This window comes from Tursiops truncatus, chromosome 2, assembly GCF_011762595.2.
Source record: "Tursiops truncatus isolate mTurTru1 chromosome 2, mTurTru1.mat.Y, whole genome shotgun sequence".
In the NCBI taxonomy this organism is placed as follows: Eukaryota; Metazoa; Chordata; class Mammalia; order Artiodactyla; family Delphinidae; genus Tursiops; species Tursiops truncatus.
In genome coordinates, this window is record NC_047035.1 from 173,847,490 (window position 1) to 173,866,473 (window position 18,984).

Genomic DNA, 18,984 nt, shown 5'->3' on the forward strand with positions numbered 1-18,984 from the left:
CTTTTTCATTTAGCGTAATTCCCTTCAGATTCATCCATATTCTTGTGTGTATCAGTAGTTTGTTCCTTTTCATCATTGAGTGGCATTCCATCAAAATCTATTTTGATTTTTAGTCTTCATCTGTACACACACATAAAATATGAGATAATTAAAATATCAGTTTAAAAGTGGTTTAAGATATGTTACTATTAACCTATCAATTAAAATTCCAGGTAAGTTTTTAGTATCCTTTCAGTCATTTCGATTGGACTTGTCTGTGTCTTAAAGTACTAAGAGCAGATGCTTTGCCAGCTGTACACACATTTCCAGTAGGAAAAATAATGCTATTTTCTAACAATAACTCATTCTAATAAAAATTGGCAAGTTTGGAGAAAAGACAGTAGCTGATACCATGCAAGACAGGTCCTTGTTTTGATTCCAGCAGATTTACTGTTTAGTTTTTTTTTCTTTCATGTAGCCTATAGCTCATGTGCATTTCAAGATCTACTTTTCATGTAACCCCACTAGCTCTTTTCATACAGCCTATTATTATACAAGTAACTCTCCTTACCCTTGTGCCTGTGTTTGTTAATGTGATAAATAAAGCTGTAGATGTGGATGAGATCTCCTAGGGAGAGACTATAAAGGGAGACCCAATGTTTACCTTGAGGAGCTCCAAGACTTAATGGCCAAGGATGGCCAGAAAGGCAGCAGGAAAAAACCAGGGGCTTCTGGTTCATGACAGCTAAGAGAAAAGAGGGTATGAAGAAGGAATAGCCTCAGCTGAATCTTCTTCCCCACTTTCACATGTGGTAACTGTGCTCTTAAGTCTTTCTGCATCCAGGCCTGGGGAGGATGCAGAGACCTCCAGGACCTCACTTCTCCAGAAGTGCTCAGTTGAGCTTGGGAGCCTCAGGAACCAATGTGAAAGAAGCTCTAGCCAGGCACACTGTGAATAAGAATAAATGTACCTGCGATTACCCCTAATTCTGGTCATGAAGACAGTTGCAGAAATCTCTTTGCATCCCTGTCATTATCACTGCCATCTATGTGTACCATAGTTGTGTGGATATATTTGGACATGGTTATCAAAATTGGAAGAAGGCATGACGTACCAGCATGACAAATGCATTTTTAGATTCAGGCCAGTGTTTCATGGTGGTTACCATGACTGCATAAGCCACAGCTCCTTCTAAAATGCCTTTACGATACTTAACTTTCTCACACGTAGTTAGATCGTACAGTTAATGTCATTACTTGGGGATGGAAAACACCCTTCTGTTACTAACACTACCTTGAAACTTAAATGTCTGAAAATGATTCACCATGCAGTATTAAGAAGTAAAATGCTTCTATTACTTTCAATGAGAGGACAAGGCTCTAAATGTAGGTGTTCAGGGTGAAAATGAAGGAGAGTGAGTAGGACCAGGAAAAGCAAATTAGAGTAAAAAGTAATTTTCTGAGATTTATCATTTCAGGTGTTTGAGTTCTGTTTTTCCGGAAATATAAAATCTCAGCCCAGAGCCAGGAACTCTGCAGTTTAGTCAGTTAGAAACTTGTGTTGTATTTTTGGAGTCGAATTTTCCTGTTGCCCACGTAAAGATGTCAGTGAGTTAGAAGCAGCTCATGGCTACTTTGTGTGAGTTACTGAGTGTTGATTATGTGATAACCAGAACCAAAACTTAACCATGTCTTTGGATCTGTAACTTCATATAATTCAGTAGTCATTGTTTAGGTCATGTTCACATACATATACATTGAGAAATCTTAGTACTTTACTAAAGTGGTAAGCTTTTATATTACACAGTAGAATAAGGTAAATATTTTTATGGATTTTGCTTAAGATCCTAAATACTGTGTCTTTTTTTTCCAGTAAATGTAGATGTAACCTTCATGCCATACAAGTGATATTGTTTTGCATTTTTCTCTCAAGTTTGAAAATCCAATTATGTTTCCTGAGTATGTTGAAGAAAATCAGCAAATTTTATCTTCTACACATTTTGAGAGAAATAACTGCAAACCTTATATAAGAATAATGCAAAGATTTGATTAGAAAATGTTTGCACACTGCTGTATCATAATTTCCATATTTGCCTCATGAGGCATACTTTTGAAAAGTCTGCAATGGATGCTACTTCCAGAGTATAGTTCATAAACGAAGTTCCTGTATTGAGGAATTTAGTTTTGCTATATCAGGCAAAATATGGTCTTTCTCTCAGAAAGTGCTTGGGCAACTAACTTTCAGTCTTAGTGGTTTAAAGTAGCATTTCACATCTCACTGCACTTGTACTGATTTTTTTATTTGCAGGGTTTTTAAAATCTTTTCTTTTACACCATGGCCATGAGATAGATGTGATATTAATCAGGAAAGGTAGAACAGCTACATTTATTTCCTACTCTGCTCTCCTTAGAGTTCTTCAGAATAAATGTGTTTAAGGGCAGATCCGAAGTAAAGACTTCACCGTGCGTACCTCTTACCATTAGGGTGATACTAAGTGGAATGGTGAACACTTACAAAGGTAAACCAGCTAGACCTAAGTGCCATGCATAGAGCACTGCACTCAACACAGGCCGAGCACACACTCCTTCCAGTGCACACGGCTCCATCTCCTTGACAGACTTGCCGTTAGGCCATGAAACAAGCCTCAATAAATGTAAAAAGGATCGAAAACATACAAAGTATGTTCTCTGACCACAGTAGAATACAATTAGAAATAAGTAGCAGAAGGAAATTTGGGAAATTCACAATTATGTGAAAGTTAAACAGCATACTCCTAAATAGCCAGTGGGTTAAAGAAGAAATCACAAGAGAAATTAGGAAATACCTTGATATAAAGTAACTTAAATACAACATGCCAAAATTTACAGGATGCAGCTAAAGAAATTAGAGGGAAACTTACAGCTATAAATGCCTGCTTCTTTTTTTTTTTTTTTTTGCGGTACTCGGGCCTCTCACTGCTGTGGCCTCTCCCGTTGCGGAGCACAGGCTCCGGACGCGCAGGCTCAGCGACCATGGCTCATGGGCCCAGCCGCTCCACGGCATGTGGGATCTTCCCGGACCGGGGCACGAACCTGTGTCCCCTGCATCGGCAGGCGGACTCTCAACCACTGCGCCACCAGGGAAGCCCCCCTGCTTCTTTCTTTTAAAGGCCACATGTTAAATGGTTTTATTTATATGAAATTTCCAGACTAAGCAAATCCATGGAGACAGAAAGTAAATCAGTGATTTCCGGGGACAGGCAGTGGGGTAGAGTGATGGGACATTTTGGTATTAGATGGTGATGAGAGTTGTACAACTTTGTGAATATACCAAAAACCACTGAAATGTACACTTTGAAAGGGTGAATTTTATGGCATGTGAATTGTATCACAAATATAAATAAATAAATCTGAACTGAGCCCCTCCTGGGCATTCTGTTATTGTGCCCCAGATGCTTTGGGTAGCATATGAACACAAAGGGTGTGAACCCTGCCTTCTAGAGCTGCTAGTCTGTTGGGGGTAGTACCCCCGGTCCGGGTTACTAGACATGATCTAAGTATAATTACAATTGTGGTCAGTGACCTGAGGGAAAAAGGTACCTGTTCACTATTAACAGGGGTATCTCAGCCAGACGAGGTCAAGAGACGGTCCTCCTAAGGAAGTGATACTGCCTTGAGATCTGAAGGATGGACTCAGGTTATCGCAAAGAAACGAGGCGTCACAGGGAGGGGGACCAGCATGTAGACAGTCTGGACGACAGAGCCACGGTATGTTCTGGGGGTTGGAGGAAGGCCAGTGTGGCTGGGCAGAGAGAGTGGGGGTGAGGGGTGCAGGAGGAGACACAGAAGCGGACCGAGGCCGGACAGTGCAGAGCCTCGTGGGCACGTTATGGCTTGTAGTGGCTTTGATTCTGGACCGCACGGCACGCTCTGTGTTACGAGAGCATCACTGTGGCCGTGTCGGTTGCAGGAGCAGGCGTGGAAGCAGGTAGAAGGGTATTCAGTGGTCTCTCAGGGGATGGTAGAGCACACCTGGAGCCAGGTAATTGGCAGTGGAACTGAGAAGAAATGGACGTATCTGAGGGCTTTTTAAGAGATAAAATTGACACGATCCGGTGAAGGCCTAGAGACGGGAAGTGAGGGAGGGCGTGTAAGGCGTGGCTCCTGGACGCTGGGCTTTTGAAAGTGAGTAGGTCAGAGGGTCGTTTCTGAGCCAAAGGTTTTCCTCAGTCACACTTTGTGTGGACAACTTCAAGCAACATGAATGTTTGTTGTTTTTTTTTTTGAGAACTAGTTCTTTCTTACCAAGGCAGTCACACATTATGCAGAGCCATGCAATTTGCTAATAGCAAATATTTGGGGAAAGTTAAAAACTTTTTTGAGAAAACCAGATACATTTTTTAGTATCTGCCAGATGCATTTCGGTCTTGGGCTCTTTTGGTCTTGGAGCCTCTTTTGGCCTAGCCTGCGTCTTCAGGGTCTTATAATGTACTTGGCCTTGCTGTAGAGATCATCTGTCGTTTAAATTTCCTCATTTTGATGTAAGTATTGAAAATAGACTCTGAAATAATTTTCTGGCAAGTAACTACCTTCTAATGAGGAATAACTGAAATGAATCCAGTTTTAGCAATTCTTATTTCCTTGGCCAGCCAAAGTCTTACAATGTCAAGCTCTTCAGAGATGTTTTTATTCTGCAGTTATTTGGAGCAATAACAGTTTATTATAATTTCTAAAAGCCACTTTGGCAATTTAAGACTACACGGAAATAAACTTTATACCCTAAAATTTTTTTCAAATGACCTTTGAAGAGTTAGTTATTTGGGTATCCAGTTGCATTTGGAACGTCAACATACAGAACCAACAGATGGGTAAAGACCTGACGAAGAAAATAGATCATGCCAATAGGTTGTGATTTAGGTTAAGTTTTACCGTAACTGTTACAAGGAAGGCCCTTCTGCTTACAGTGTTTATTGCTAATCTACCAGTAATAGACAAACCTTATAAATCTATAAATGCCACTGTGTACAGCAAAGCAGGAGGCAAATTTAAATTAGGGGAATAAAGAGTCATTTAGAGAAAGTCTTAGTGACCTGCCTTTTGCAGCCCTCTTCTGGGGCATTTTCACTAATGTTTGTTCTCATGGGCCAACACACACAGGAGGGAGTCAGACTATTGTTCATAATTTTTCCTCGAGAACACTGAAGCTTGCATCCATTTGAATCAAGTTTCCTTTTTTGTAACTAGCAATAAAGGTTCAGTCTAAGGATTAGCTCTTTACTGGTAAGCATTAACTGTACATGCTTATTCTATTGTGCATTTTAATTTCTGAGAATTGTCCTTTGAAATGGGGACTTTAAATGCAGACCTACTAGAGAATGGACTTGAGGATACGGTTAGGGGAAAGGGCAAGCTGGGACAAAGTGAGAGAGTAGCATGGACATATATACACTACCAAACGTAAAATAGCTAGTGGGAAGCAGCCGCATAGCACAGGGAGGTCAGCTTGGTGCTTTGTGACCACCTAGAGGGGTGGGATAGGGAGGGTGGGAGGGAGGGAGACGCAAGAGGGAAGAGATATGGGGACATATGTATATGTATAACTGACTCAATTTGTCATAAAGCAGAAACTAACACACCATTGTAAAGCAATTATACTCCAATAAAGATGTTAAAAAAAAAAGAAATGGGGACTTTAAGAACAGGGAGGGCTTCCTTGGTGGCGCAGTGGTTGAGAATCAGCCTGCCAATGCAGGGGACACAGGCAGGTTCGAGCCCTGGTCTGGGAAGATCCCACATGCCGCAGAGCGACCAAGCCCGTGTGCCACAACTACTGAGGCTGCGCTCTGGAGTCTGTGCGCCACAACTGCTGAGCCCGTGTACCATGACTACTGAAGCCCACGCGCCTAGAGCCCGTGCTCCGCAACAAGAGAAGCCACCGTAGTGAGAAGCCCGCACACAGCAACGAAGAGTAGCCCCCACTCACTGCAACTAGAGAAAGCCTGTGTGCAGCAACGGAGACCCAACACAGCAAAAAAAAAAGAAAGAAAAGAACAGGGAAATTTGGAGGTTAGAGGCAGTTGTGGTTAAAAGCAGAACCTAGTACCTGTCTTCAGACCTCAGCTCCACCATTTTACTAGCTGTGAGAGCTTAGATAAGTTACTTAACCTCTCTGTGCCTAATTCCTTATATGTGAAAGGGTGATCATAAAATACCCATCCCAAGGCTGTGGTGAGAATTAAATAAATTAGCACACATTTAAAATGGCTAAAACACTGTTTGGAAGATAGTAAGCTCAAAATAAATGTTAGTTGCTGCCGCTGTTGTTATATTGCTAAAATATAAAATAAATAAAATAGTAAATTAAATATAAATTAAATAAACAAATAAAGATAAAATAGTAACTCTCACCTGAAAATTAAGATGTTATAACTCAGTTATGGTGGTCGTTTTTGTTGATTTTGTTTGTTGTTTGGGCTTTTTTGGTGGAGCAATGACAAGGTTACACGGCTAGTAAGTGGTGGAAACCAGGTTTCCTAAAGAGTTGGTTTAGGTCAGGAGTTAGCAAACTATGGCTTACAGGCCAAATTGGGCCTGTTTTTATACAGCTTGCAAGCTAAGAATGTTTTTACATTTCTAAATCATTGAGGGAACATCCAAAGAAGATAATATTTTGTGACACATGAAAATTACATAAAATTCAAGTGTCTTTGTCCATAAATTAAAAAGTTTATTGGTACACAGCCATGTTTATTCATGCATATTGTCTCTGGCTGCTTTCATGCTACACCAGCAGAAAGGAGTAGCTGTACAGAGACCATAGGGCCCATAAAACTGAAAATATATGCTAAATGGCCCATTACACAAAACGTGTTCTATTAGTTATATTGACTGAATGAATGAACCGTCCTGCTTTGACAAAAGATGTAAGCTTGCATAAGAAAGCATATGACTTCAGTTATCCTTGTGTCCAGAACACTTTTGTTTTGTTTTGATTTAGAAAAAGTATAATTTTCCACCTTGGTTAAAATTCTGTTGAACCCGACATACAAGTTCATGAGTAGACTTAATTCAACTGTAGTAGATGGCGTAAGTGCAGACATGCCAAAAAACATACTTCTTCAGTAAAGAGTATTAAGATTTGGATTCCTCTCAAGAATTGTTAGAACAAAAGTTCAGTTGTGTGTGTGTGTGTGTTTAAGGGTATTTGCCATCCCATAATTCTTTTTTAAAGATTCTTGAAATAGAATTCTGAAACAGTCTGCTAATAAGATGGATTTTACAGTGATAACATACCTGAAGAGTACAGTGTTATAATCCCATTTCAGGAGTTACTTGCAGTTTTTCTCAAGGCTTTGGCTTCGTGACTCAGAGCCTCATATTTCTAAGACAGCCCAACTCGGAGGCTTTTGGCAATTGAGCCTAGAGAGCATGGGCCTTGATTTTGTCCCACAGATCATTTAGGCAAATAACCTTTTCTTCTCTCCTTATGCTATTTTTAACTATGATGTGGATCTTTTTTGTTTTGGTTGGTTACATAATCTTTATTTAGGAAATGTTTTGCTCTTGAATATCTGTAAATCTTGCAACTCCTTCTGTTTAGGTTTACATCTTTCAAAGTATATTCATCAAATGCTTTTGAACGACTTCTCCCCTGCAAGGCCCCAGGGCTAATGGGAACAAGACAGAGCTGGGCCCTGCCCTTGGAGAGTTTTGAGTTTGTCAGGTTGATAGATGTTAAATTAACATAAGTATCATCAGTGTTGGGAAAGAAGAATTAAATTGTGTACTGGATTCGTAAACTAAGAAAACCTAAACTCATCAGGAGAAGTCAGAGAATATATTGTTCCTTTGGAGTTTTTTATTTTTTAGTTTTCTGTATTTGAAAATCTGTTCTCGGCTAAATGCCTGTTACTAAGCTGAAATTATTTTGAGTTTAGCAAAAGTATTGAAATAAGAATTTTAAGAAATTACATCTAATGGCCCTCTTATTGATCTATGCACAATTTCCTAATTACTATTTATTGGTAGACATTAGATGGTTGAGTGATGAACCTCGTGCATTTGTTTTTGACAGAAAATTACTAAGTGTAATGATCACAGTAAATTTGGGATGAGGAAAATACAAAGTGAAAAAAGACTACCATTTAGTTTGTTAATTATCACTTGAAAATCAAAATATCCATTTATCCTTCTTCAACAGGAATGTTTTAAAAGTGGATTCTAGGGCTTCCCTGGTGGCGCAGTGCTTGAGAGTCCGCCTGCCGATGCAGGGGACACAGGTTCGTGCCCCGGTCCGGGAGGATCCCACATGCCGCAGAGCGGCTGGGCCCGTGAGCCATGGCCGCTGAGCCTGCGCGTCCGGCGCCTGTACTCTGCAACGGGAGAGGCCACAACAGTGAGAGGCCCGCGTACCGCAAAAAAAAAAAAAAAAAAAAAAAAGTGGATTCTAGCTAGTTTTTTTTTTTTTTTCTCTCTTTTGGAACAGTTTTTGTTTATAATATAAAAATAGATGGTTATATATTTTATACACACATACACTGTGTTTATGTGTATGGGTGTATATATAAACACACACACCAAAAAATGTACAAAGAAAAGAGGGAATTTTCACCAACCCAAGTCCCAAAGGTAACCACTGTTGACAATTTGATGTTTCTCTTGGAAATACAACTTTTTTTTTTTTTTTTTAAGACAAACAGCATCAGAGCATACTCACTGTTCCACAGTTTGCTTCACTTAAGATTATTTCCTGGATGTCTTTCCCTGCCGGTGTTTACTGAGGACCACCTGCCTCTCCAGATCTACTTCATTCTTGTTGTTCTTATCACTGATAATGTTATTTTAAGTAGTCCATCCATAAGGTAAAATATTCAAAAAGTTTGTTTACAAAAGAGTGTGCAGCGGAAGTCAGCCTCCTGCCCGAATGTGCACCCCAGGTCTCTCCAGGGGCAGCCACCCTGGCAGTTTCTTATCCTTTGAAATCGTTCCTTTATTTTTATATGCCTTCCCTTGGTGAGACTAAAATTAACCCCCTGCCCAGTCATTTATAGGGAATCTGAATGCTTAGTGAATTTCCAGCAGCAACCAATTGATCTTGTAATGTCAGTGTTTAAGATTGCATACCAACGGGCTTCCCTGGTGGCGCAGTGGTTGAGGGTCCGCCTGCCGATGCAGGGGACACGGGTTCGTGCCCCCGTCCGGGAAGATTCCACATGCCGCGGAGCGGCTGGGCCCGTGAGCCGTGGCCACTGAGCCTGAGCGTCCGGAGCCTGTGCCCCGCAACAGGAGGGGCCACAGCAGTGAGAGGCCCGCGTACCGCAAAAAAAAAAAAAAAAAAAAGATTGCATACCAAAATGAGAAAAGATTTCCCACTAGTTGTATTTCAGTTTTGAATTTCATGCCATGTGATTGTTTAGAGGCTATAATCCGTAGGTGTACAATCTTTGCCAATGTTTTAGATCCTTAAAGTGTAACTGAATGTTCCCAGCAGAAGCCCCACAAGGCCTAAATGCCCCAGAGCACCTCCTCCCACCTGCCCTCACCCACCCACGTATGCTGTCTCACTGTCAACGTTGTGAATTACAGACCCAGGTCTTGGGCGGCCTTGCTGCTTTCATCTCAAAGCTAACAGGGATTTATGGCTAGTCTCTGAGATGCCTACGGTTATTCTAATCCGGAACCACTTGGGTTAACTTCATACCCTCAGCTTAATTTGGGTAGTGCCAGAGCCTGGGGAGGGGAGGGGGTGGCTGGGGGAGCGGGCAGTGGATTGAAGTGGGGGGCACTCACCTCTGCCTGAGCCAGCCTGGACCTGAGAAGCTGTTGGTTAGGGAAGCACTTGCCCTGTAACACTGGGTCTTTTGTCAACTGCTGATACTAAAGTACCTCATGAACAGAGATGGTCTAGAAACCCCTGCCTGTCTGATAAACTCACCGGAGAATACGGGGTGATACATGTTTTGGAGAAATAAAAAGAAGTAAACCAGATCCAGTCTTCAGAGTGGCTATGTTGACATGCATATGGCCTGAGGAGCCCTAGGCTGGGACTTCCTGTTTATAGGAAGTATTTACTTCTGTGTAAAATATGTTCCTCAAAATATACGCAGATCTGTGAAAAATGCCATTGGTAGTTTGATAGGGCTTGCGTTGAATCTGTAGATTGCTTTGAGTAATATAGTCATTTTCACAATATTGATTCTTCCAATCCAAGAACATGGTATATCTCTCCATCTGTTTGTGTCATCTTTGATTTCTTTCATCAGTGTCATAGTTTTCTGTATACAGGTCTTTTGCCTCCTTAGATAGGTTTATTCCTAGGTATTGTATTCTTTTTGTTGCAATGGTAAATGGGATTGTTACCTTAATTTCTTTCTGATTTTTTTGTTGTTAGTGTATAGGAATGTAAGAGATTTCTATGTATTAATTTTGTATCCTGCAGCTTTACTAAATTCATTGATTAGCTCTAGTAGTTTTCTGGTGGCATCTTTAGGATTTTCTATGTATAGGACCCCAATGTTCATAGCAGCACTATTTACAATAGCCAGGACATGGAAGCACCCTAAATGTCCGTCAGCAGATGAATGGATAAAGAGTGGTACATGTATACAATGGAATACTACTCAGCCATAAAAAGGAACGAAATTGGGTCATTTGTACAGACGTGGATGGATCTAGAGAGTGTCATACAGAGTGAAGTAAGTAAGCAAGAGAAAAACAAATATCGTGTATTAACGCATATATGTGGAGTTCAGAAAAATGGTATAGGTGACCTTCTTTTCCAAGCAGAAATAGAGACACAGAGGTAGAGAGCAAGCGTACGGATACCAAGTGGGGAAAGGGTGGGTGGGATGAATTGGGAGCTTGGGACTGACATATATACACTATTGATACTATGTATAAAATAGACAACTGACGGGAACATACTGTAGAGCACAGGGAACTCCTAATGCACTGTGGTGTCCTAAATGGGAGGGAGATCCAAAAGGGAAGGGATGTATGTATATGTACGGCTGATTCATTTTGCTGTACAGTAGACACTAACACAACGTTGTAAAGCAACTATACTCCAATAAAAATTCAAAAAAAAAAGAAAAGAAAAAAAATAACATACACAGAAGTTAAGTGCATAATGCTATATAAGAAGATTCTATCACCAGAGAACTAGTAAAACATTATACAATTCCTTAATACATCATTTCTTTTCACATAGATATATGTGTAGTATAAATATTGTATCTTTGTAAATATTCTTTAATTTTATTATTTTTCTTCACAATTGAAGACATATATGCCTGGCTAAAGTCCACTGTGCTTCCAATATAGGTTAAAGATTTGCCTACTTAAAATATCCTGAATGATTGCCTTTTTTGCCTAAATTTATGTAGGTCATAAGACCTATGCTTCTTATCACTAGTATAATCACATTTACCTTTTTAAAACTGTAAAGAAAAGCATAACAAAATTTATCATCTTTCCCATCTTTTTGTACAACCAATCTCTAGAGCTTCTTCATCTTGCAAAACTGCAGCCCTATACCCATCAAACAACAAGTCCCCATTTTCCCTCCCCACAGCCCTTGGCAATCACCATTCTACTTTCTGTTTCTATGAATTTGACTACTCTAGGTACCTCATATAAGTAGAATCACAGAGTGTTTGTCTTTTTTTGTCTGACTTATTTCACTTAGCATGTCCTCAGGTTCATGTTGTAGCAGGTGTCAGAGTTTCCTTCCTTTTTTAAGCTGAACACTATTCCATTGTATGCATGTACTACATTTTGTTTATCCATTCATCCATTGATAGATAACTTGAGTTACCTCTGGGCGACTGTAAATAGTGTTGCTATGAACATAGGTGTGCATATATCTCTTCGATATCTGCTTTCTTTTCTTTTGGATATATACCCAGCAGTGAAATTGCTGAATCGTATGGTAATTTCTAGTTTTAATTTTTTGAGGAACCACCATACTGTTTTTTATAGCAACTGTACCATTTTTCTTTCCCACCAACAGTACAGAAAGGTTCCAATTTCTCCATAGCTTTGCTGACACTTGAAATTTTCTTTTTTTTTTTTTTTTTTTTTGGTAGTAGCCATCCTAATGGATGTGGGGTGATATCTAATGATGGTTTTGATTTGCATTTCTCTAATGATAAGTAATATTGAACATCTTCATATGCTTTGTGACCATTTGTATGTATCTCCTTTGGACGTATGTCTATTCAGCTCCTTCACCCTTTTTTTTTTTTTTTTTTTTTGCGGTACGCGGGCCTCTCACTGTTGCGGCCTCTCCCGTTGCAGAGCACAGGCCCCGGATGCGCAGGCTCAGCGGCCATGGCTCACGGGCCCAGACGCTCCACGGCATGTGGGATCTTCCTGGACCGGGGCACGAACCTGTGTCCCCTGCATCGGCAGGTGGACTCTCAACCACTGTGCCACCGGGGAAGCCCCACCCATTTTTTAATTGGGTTATTTGGTTTGCTGCTGTTGTTGAGTTGTAGAGTTCTTTATATATTCTGAATATTAACCCCTTATTTAGACAAATGATTGCACATATCTTCTCCCATGCCATAGGCTGCTCTTTCACTCTATTGAATGTTTTCTTCGATGCACAGAAACTTTTAATTTTGATATGATACAGTTTGTCTATTTTTACTTTTGTTACCTATGCTTTTGGTGTCCTATTAATCACATTTACCTTTAATCTTTTGAGCGCCACTGATTTTTCTAAAAGAATAAGAGGGAAATGTAAGGAAATATTTAAATAATCATAAAACCGTTGCACAGACGTAGTTGGACACGGCTTCAGAGTGAACTGTTGGCTGCTGGGCCGCACCGTCATGCACTAGCTTAAAAAGTCGCTTCATCAGCTAATGTGACAATGTATATGAAGCCCAAAAGGCAGTTTGAGATGTGGATCTATAAAGTGTAAAGAAATGGATTTGGGGGCCGCGGTAAAGCACATGAAAACAAAGGATCAGGAAACACCGGTAATCATATCCTTTCGTTGGAATCCCTGTGTATGCACAATGAACCATTGTAGGAAGGCTTGCAAGACAAAATGTTCCTCTGTTTCCTTCCGCATTCTTCTGTTTCTCATCTTGCCTATGCGGTGATGCCTCATGGTCCGTTAACACTTCTAAGCGAATAGAGATAATTTGAAAGTTTTATTTGAAGCCTGACTTTCAAATTTAGAGCAGTAGAAGATGGTTCTTAAAATATGTAACGTCACTTGGCTCACCTTAAATGTTAATAAACTGTTGCACAACCATTTGACAACCAGCCAATGGTTATTGACTGTTTAGACCAGCGACAATGCACAGAGTCTATAGGTGTCTTTCTGGCTGCAGTAGAGAGAGGAAGAGCCGGTTCTTAACTGGTTTTCTGTATCTTCTAAGATATTTAAAGAAACTGGAATTTAAGTGCTTTTTTTTATCACAAGCCGTTTCTCCTACAATAATGCTGCCATTGTGCCTGTTTCCCTCCCACTTGCTTTTTCTTTCTTTTGTGATTGCTGCCCATTCACCCTTCCCCTGCTCGTTAACCCACGCGGGTGTTGCCCGCCCTTCTTCTTGCCGGATTCTCCTTCCCACCCATCCAAACTTACCATTCCGTGTCTTCAGCCCTCCTCTCTCTTCCAGCCTCTGTAGGATTAAAATGAGCCCAACGGAGTCTCTGTGGAGACCATTTCGGATTTCAGGTCACTAGTGGACACACACAGCAAATACTTCCTAAGTACCAGGTCAGGTGGCTTCCTCTTCCACCTGGTGCCCAGGTGTTGGTCAGGCAGCTACCAGGAAATCCTTAAGCTTCAGTGTTGCCTCTGGACCATCTTGTCCTGCAAACACCTAAAGAAAGCAGTTTGAGTCTTGGAAGCTTAAGCAGAAAAAAGAAGCTACTGAGACATCTACCCCACCCCCCGCCTTTATTTTCTTTTAGGTATAAATAAATAGGAATCTTTATGAGCAAGCCTTAAGTTGACAAAAGAGACAACAGAAAACAAGTGAAAACTGCCCGTGACAGATAAGCCTCTTGGCTCAGTCTCGTACCCACGTGAGGATTTTACTCCTTAAATAAAACATTGTAGCAGATACAGAATTTTCTGCAATAAAAGTCCATGTGTGCTTGTTTAACTTTTCAGTTCAGCGTTAGGTGAATGAGAATTCAGGTTATTGAGTGGTTACTTAGTTCCGGTAGCCCTCTGGCGAATCATTTTGCAGTATGAGAGGATGCAGTCATCATATTCGAGAAGTTTTATTCATTAACAAAAGGTACCAAAATAAATTTAGCCGGGGTCACAGCGTTTAATTTAATAGTATTCCAATAATAACTGCCATAATTAGTTTCAGATTTGCCTTCCTTCCCAGAGGACAAGGATTTTTAGCTTTTTGATGCCTATTTAAAGCATGAGAATGACAGGAAAATTAATGTCACGACCTTTAGAGCCTGTTTATGGTTTTTCCATGTCATACCCTAAAGGATGTGGGGAGTAGTGTGCATCTAAAATAAACCACTTAGTACGGACAAGTAAAAATTGGGTTAATTGGGTTCACCAGATCCTCAGCTGGTAGCACCTCAGTCAAGACTCCATTTCATATTAGACAGAGGAGCACGCTTTATACACTATAAAATTATCTCTTAAACTACACCTGTTACATTCTGTGATGTCTTGAGAAGAAAAACAATTTTAAAAGGACAGTTTTTCAAATACGTAGGATTTTTTTCCTCCTATAACTTTATCTGGCTTGTCTGCCTCAATTAGGAAATCACTTTGTCTTTCCATTTTCACAACAAAAATGCGCTGACACCAACTCGCAGGCCGCACTCCCTGACCCGCACACCCACTTCCTTTGGGTGACTTGGGGCAGCACTGACTATTTTTCCCTTTTCTAGTCTGTCAGGGACTTCCCGTAAGCAATCACTTTCCAGATCCTTGAGAGGTGAAACTTGTTTTCACTTTATTGTCAGGGTTTGTGTATTTCAACAGAGAGCAAGGTTTGTCTGTTCAACTAGAGTTGAGAAAAATATCTAGGCAAGCTGGACTCTGAAGCTTTTGGATTAGTTGGTTGAACTAATCCTGGGCAAATTCAGCAAGTAGTGTTTTGCAAGGAGTCTCATACGTCGTTGGGTAAGTCAGTACAGCTTCCTTGAATGACAGTACGGCAGTGTCCATAAAAATTTTAAGTTGACCCAGAAATTTCTTACCCTGACTTCACCCTTCGGATGGACTTGCACGTGCCAGCTAGGCTGTGAGTATAAGGATGCAGACTGCAGCTTCGTGGGTAGGAGCAGAAGGCTGAGGACAGTCTCACTGTCAGTCGGTAGGTGGCTGGTTCATAAACTGCGGCTCCATGCAACGAAATACTCTACAGCCTTTGCAAGGAATGAAGAGGATCCGTAAGTGCTGACATGGAGAGCTCCTGAAAATGTATTAAGCGAAAACAGAGCAGCAGGTATAATCTGCTCTAATTTGGGGACGGGAGAACGAGTGATAGAGCATATTTCTACACGTTAGCTTGTGTACACACAGACTGTTGCTGAAAGGATTTCCACAAAGGTGCTAAGACTCGCTGCCTCTAAAGACGGGAGCTGGGGGGGTGTAGGTCGAGAGTCAGGCTTGTTCATTTTTCCTTCGCTTTTTCCATGTCGGAGATAAGCATTGTATGGTAACCTAAGCGATAGACCAACGCCATCAGTGGCGGCAAATAAAAGAACAATTTAGGTGATGCTGCAGAGGTAGGCATGTGACTGGGGTGTTCCAGGGAAAAGGTGAAAGTTTATTTTAGAAGAGGAAGACATCACCAGAATCATTCGTGAAGCAGTCCACACACTCACAGGAACGTGAAAAACTATGGAGCATAGATGAAGTTAGCAGGAAACAGAGCAGAGCAGGGGGGTTTTGTTTGTTTGTTTGTTTTTAATTGAACAGTCATTGTAAAGTTAATTAATGGGATTTTAATTCAGGGCAGAAATGGTAGAGAAGAAAAGAGCTAGAGATGGGAGCAGAGGTGAGAGGAGTGGGCGCCCTGGCAGTGCTGTGGGAGGGTGGAATTCCCAAAGACAGGCAGGCGGTAGAAATAGTTGTTGAAAGGACACCAAGTGGTCTGAGGTGATGCGACCAAAACTCCCTGGTGCTCAGCAGCCGAAAACGAATGTGAGGGATCCAGAATGATCTTCCAAGTGTATCCGTTTCCTGTAAACCTGCTTAGTTTGGAGATGATTTTGTCACTAAAGATAGACAAGAGTGGTGGAAACGATCATTTCAAAATAATGAATTAAATCCGAATGGTTAGAAACACTGCCACCAGACTGCTGGAAGGAAACAAAATGCTGACCGATTTCACAGCGTGTCTCCATATCGTGGACGTGTAAGTGACAGCCTCTTTATTTGATAGTATTTATTTTACTGTCGAGTGTCATTTCTTACCAAATGGTGCAATTCTCCTTTGAAATGCTTTCATCTTCATCATGATGATAACCTCACAGCCCAGAAGGATCCATCCTTTTAGCATTGAGAAGCCAGGCTGGAAATTCCAAAGATGCTCTGTTTGATGTAGAAAGAACCAAATGTTTTTCTTACATCTTTATCTTTTACCTTTGAATAAATAAGGGATGGAAGAATGCCCGTTTGTTAAAACTTGCCTAAATCTTGGGTCTTTTTAGACTTAGCTAAAATGCACTCAGGCCTTTTAACAGGAAAGCAGCATTGTCAAATTACTTCATTTATAGATAATTTTGGGAATCATTGTTTCCTACGACTTGTTATTGATAGTTAATGACACTTAAAACAATGTTGATATATCTGAAAAGTCCCACACCTGCTACTAGAGAAACTGAAGAAACGAGGACATTTTTTACATTTACGTAAGGTAATTTTTAAGTCATTTTAGGAGTGCTTCAGTCCTAAAAACACAACCAGGCAATCTGCAGAGATCAAAGGAAATTTATTACTGAAAAAATTAACTTAGTCACTTATCTGTCACTTCAAGTTATAGAAAAGTATAGTAATGGCAGAATTAATAAGATATTGCTTCAGATTTCAAAAATCACTATTCATTTAAAAAATGACTCAGAATTTTAGAAACTCATCTATTGAAAATAAAAGATTTAAATGGTATGAAAAGTACTAGATGGAACCATGCAAGTATTGTTAAATAATTTCTAGCACTCTTATTTTTACAGGATTATTGACATTTATTCATTCAATAAGCATTTATTAAACCTTATTATAAACCAGGTACTTCTAGGTTCTGGAAGTATAAAGATAAACATGGCATTGCCCCTGCCATCAGGAAACTCACAAATTTAAGGGGAAAAATGGACAGATTTAAGCAGATGCTGCGTCCTAAGAGAGCCAGTCGAAGTGTGTTGAAAGGTAATGGACCGATCAGTAGAAATTTCTTGAATGGGCCAAGAAATTGTAGACATTGCAGAGGCGTTGAGTAGGAATTGTCTAGCAGGGCAGGGGCGAGAAGGCTGTTCGTGAAGAGCTGTGGAGGCAAATGAGAACGGCCTTTTGAGATGCAGCTGCTAAACGTAGTGGTGACAGCCACACAGGCCAGTGTGCCGGGCTGAGGAGGTCGGGCTTCATCCGTGGACAGCAGGGAGCCACTGATGGACCTGAAGCACGAGGAAAACATGTTAATGGTTAGATTTGCATGAAAAAGACCCTTTCAGGACTACTGGGTAGAGATGATAGTGGAACTCAGAGATAAAGTTAAGGAATTTTTCCAGAAAGGGCAAAAACAAAAGAGGTTAAACACGGACTTCCCTGGCAGTTCAGTGGTTAAGCCTTCGCCTTCCAGTGCAGGGGGTGCGGGTTCAGTCCCTGGTTGGGGAGCGAAGATCCCACAGGCCTGGCAGCCAAAAACCAAAACATAAAACAGAAGCAATATTGTAACAAATTCAGTAAAGACTTAAAAAAAAAAAGGTCCACATCAAAAAAAAAAAAGAACTTTAAAAATAAAGAGGTGAAACATGTGAAAAGGGGAAAAAAAGTGTTAACAGTCCAGGGAGGATAAACATCGGAATAAGAAGAGTTCAGGGGGAAAAGAACAGAGAAAAATAAATTAGGAAATCTTAGAAAAATAATTGAAGAAAATGTCCCAGGATCTAGAGTTTCCAGATTGAAAAGGCAAACACTTGGCAAATAGTTGAAAATAGTCTGAGAGACTTCATTGTGAAATTTCAAAACCTTGTTTCCATAGAGAAAAAAATAAAAACAGACTGCATACAAAGGATCACAAATAGCTTTGGATTTCTTAACAGCAACACTAGAAACCGGAAGACAGTGGAAATTTCAACCTGGACTTCTGTGCTCAGAAAAATTATTAAGCAAGATTTTTGTTGATTGTGAGATAAGAATAGAGATAAATCTTCAACCTTCACAGTGGGACACCAGGAGGTACTGCCTAACACTGAACAATCAAGAAGTAAGATTATAAGCATGTTAGTGACAGAATGGAGGTATAAATATAAGAAGAGTCAGCTCTAAGAATTCAAAGTGCTTGTTTCTGGGGAAGATAGATGAATAAGCTCTGGGGGTCTAATGTACAGCATGGTGATTATAGTTAGTAATACCATGTTGTGTTCTTAAAATCTGCCAAGAAAGTAGACCTTAAGTGTTCTCGCCACAATTTAAGTGTTCTTACCACAGGGGGGAAAAAAAAGTAACTGTGAGGTGACAGGTATGTTAATTGACCTGACTGTGGTAATCATTCTGCAGAATATGCATATGTCACGTCATCACGTTGTACACATTCGGTGTATACAATTTTATTTGTCAATTAATTATACCTCAATAAGTCTGAAAAAAAATTTTTTTTAATTTTAGGAGGCAGGAGCTGCATTTAGGTTTCAGGTAGCCAAGTGGAGCTGTGTAATAAGCAGAGAATATTTCACCCTGGAACCTGGGAACTAGAAATACAAATTTAGAGCTGTGGTTAGAGCCTTAGAAGTTGAAGTCATCTTACAGAAAATCTGTGAAGGGGATAAGAAAAACTAGGGTCTAAGGCTAGAATATATTTTCCT

General features: G+C 40.3%; 1 protein-coding gene across 29 annotated transcripts in view; it reads left to right on the plus strand.

Annotated features, from left to right (window-relative positions):
• Nucleotides 1–18,984, plus strand: part of ZNF438 (zinc finger protein 438) — a 291,111-nt gene that overhangs the window by 113,071 nt on the left and 159,056 nt on the right. For 2 of the 29 annotated variants that reach the window (XM_019933572.3, XM_019933577.3), the window contains exon 5: nucleotides 3,576–3,726. The exons of the other annotated variants lie outside the window; for them this stretch is intronic. The gene's annotated coding sequence lies outside the window, so the exon portion shown is untranslated. The remainder of the gene's footprint in view (nucleotides 1–3,575; nucleotides 3,727–18,984) is intronic. 29 annotated transcript variants of the gene reach the window in all.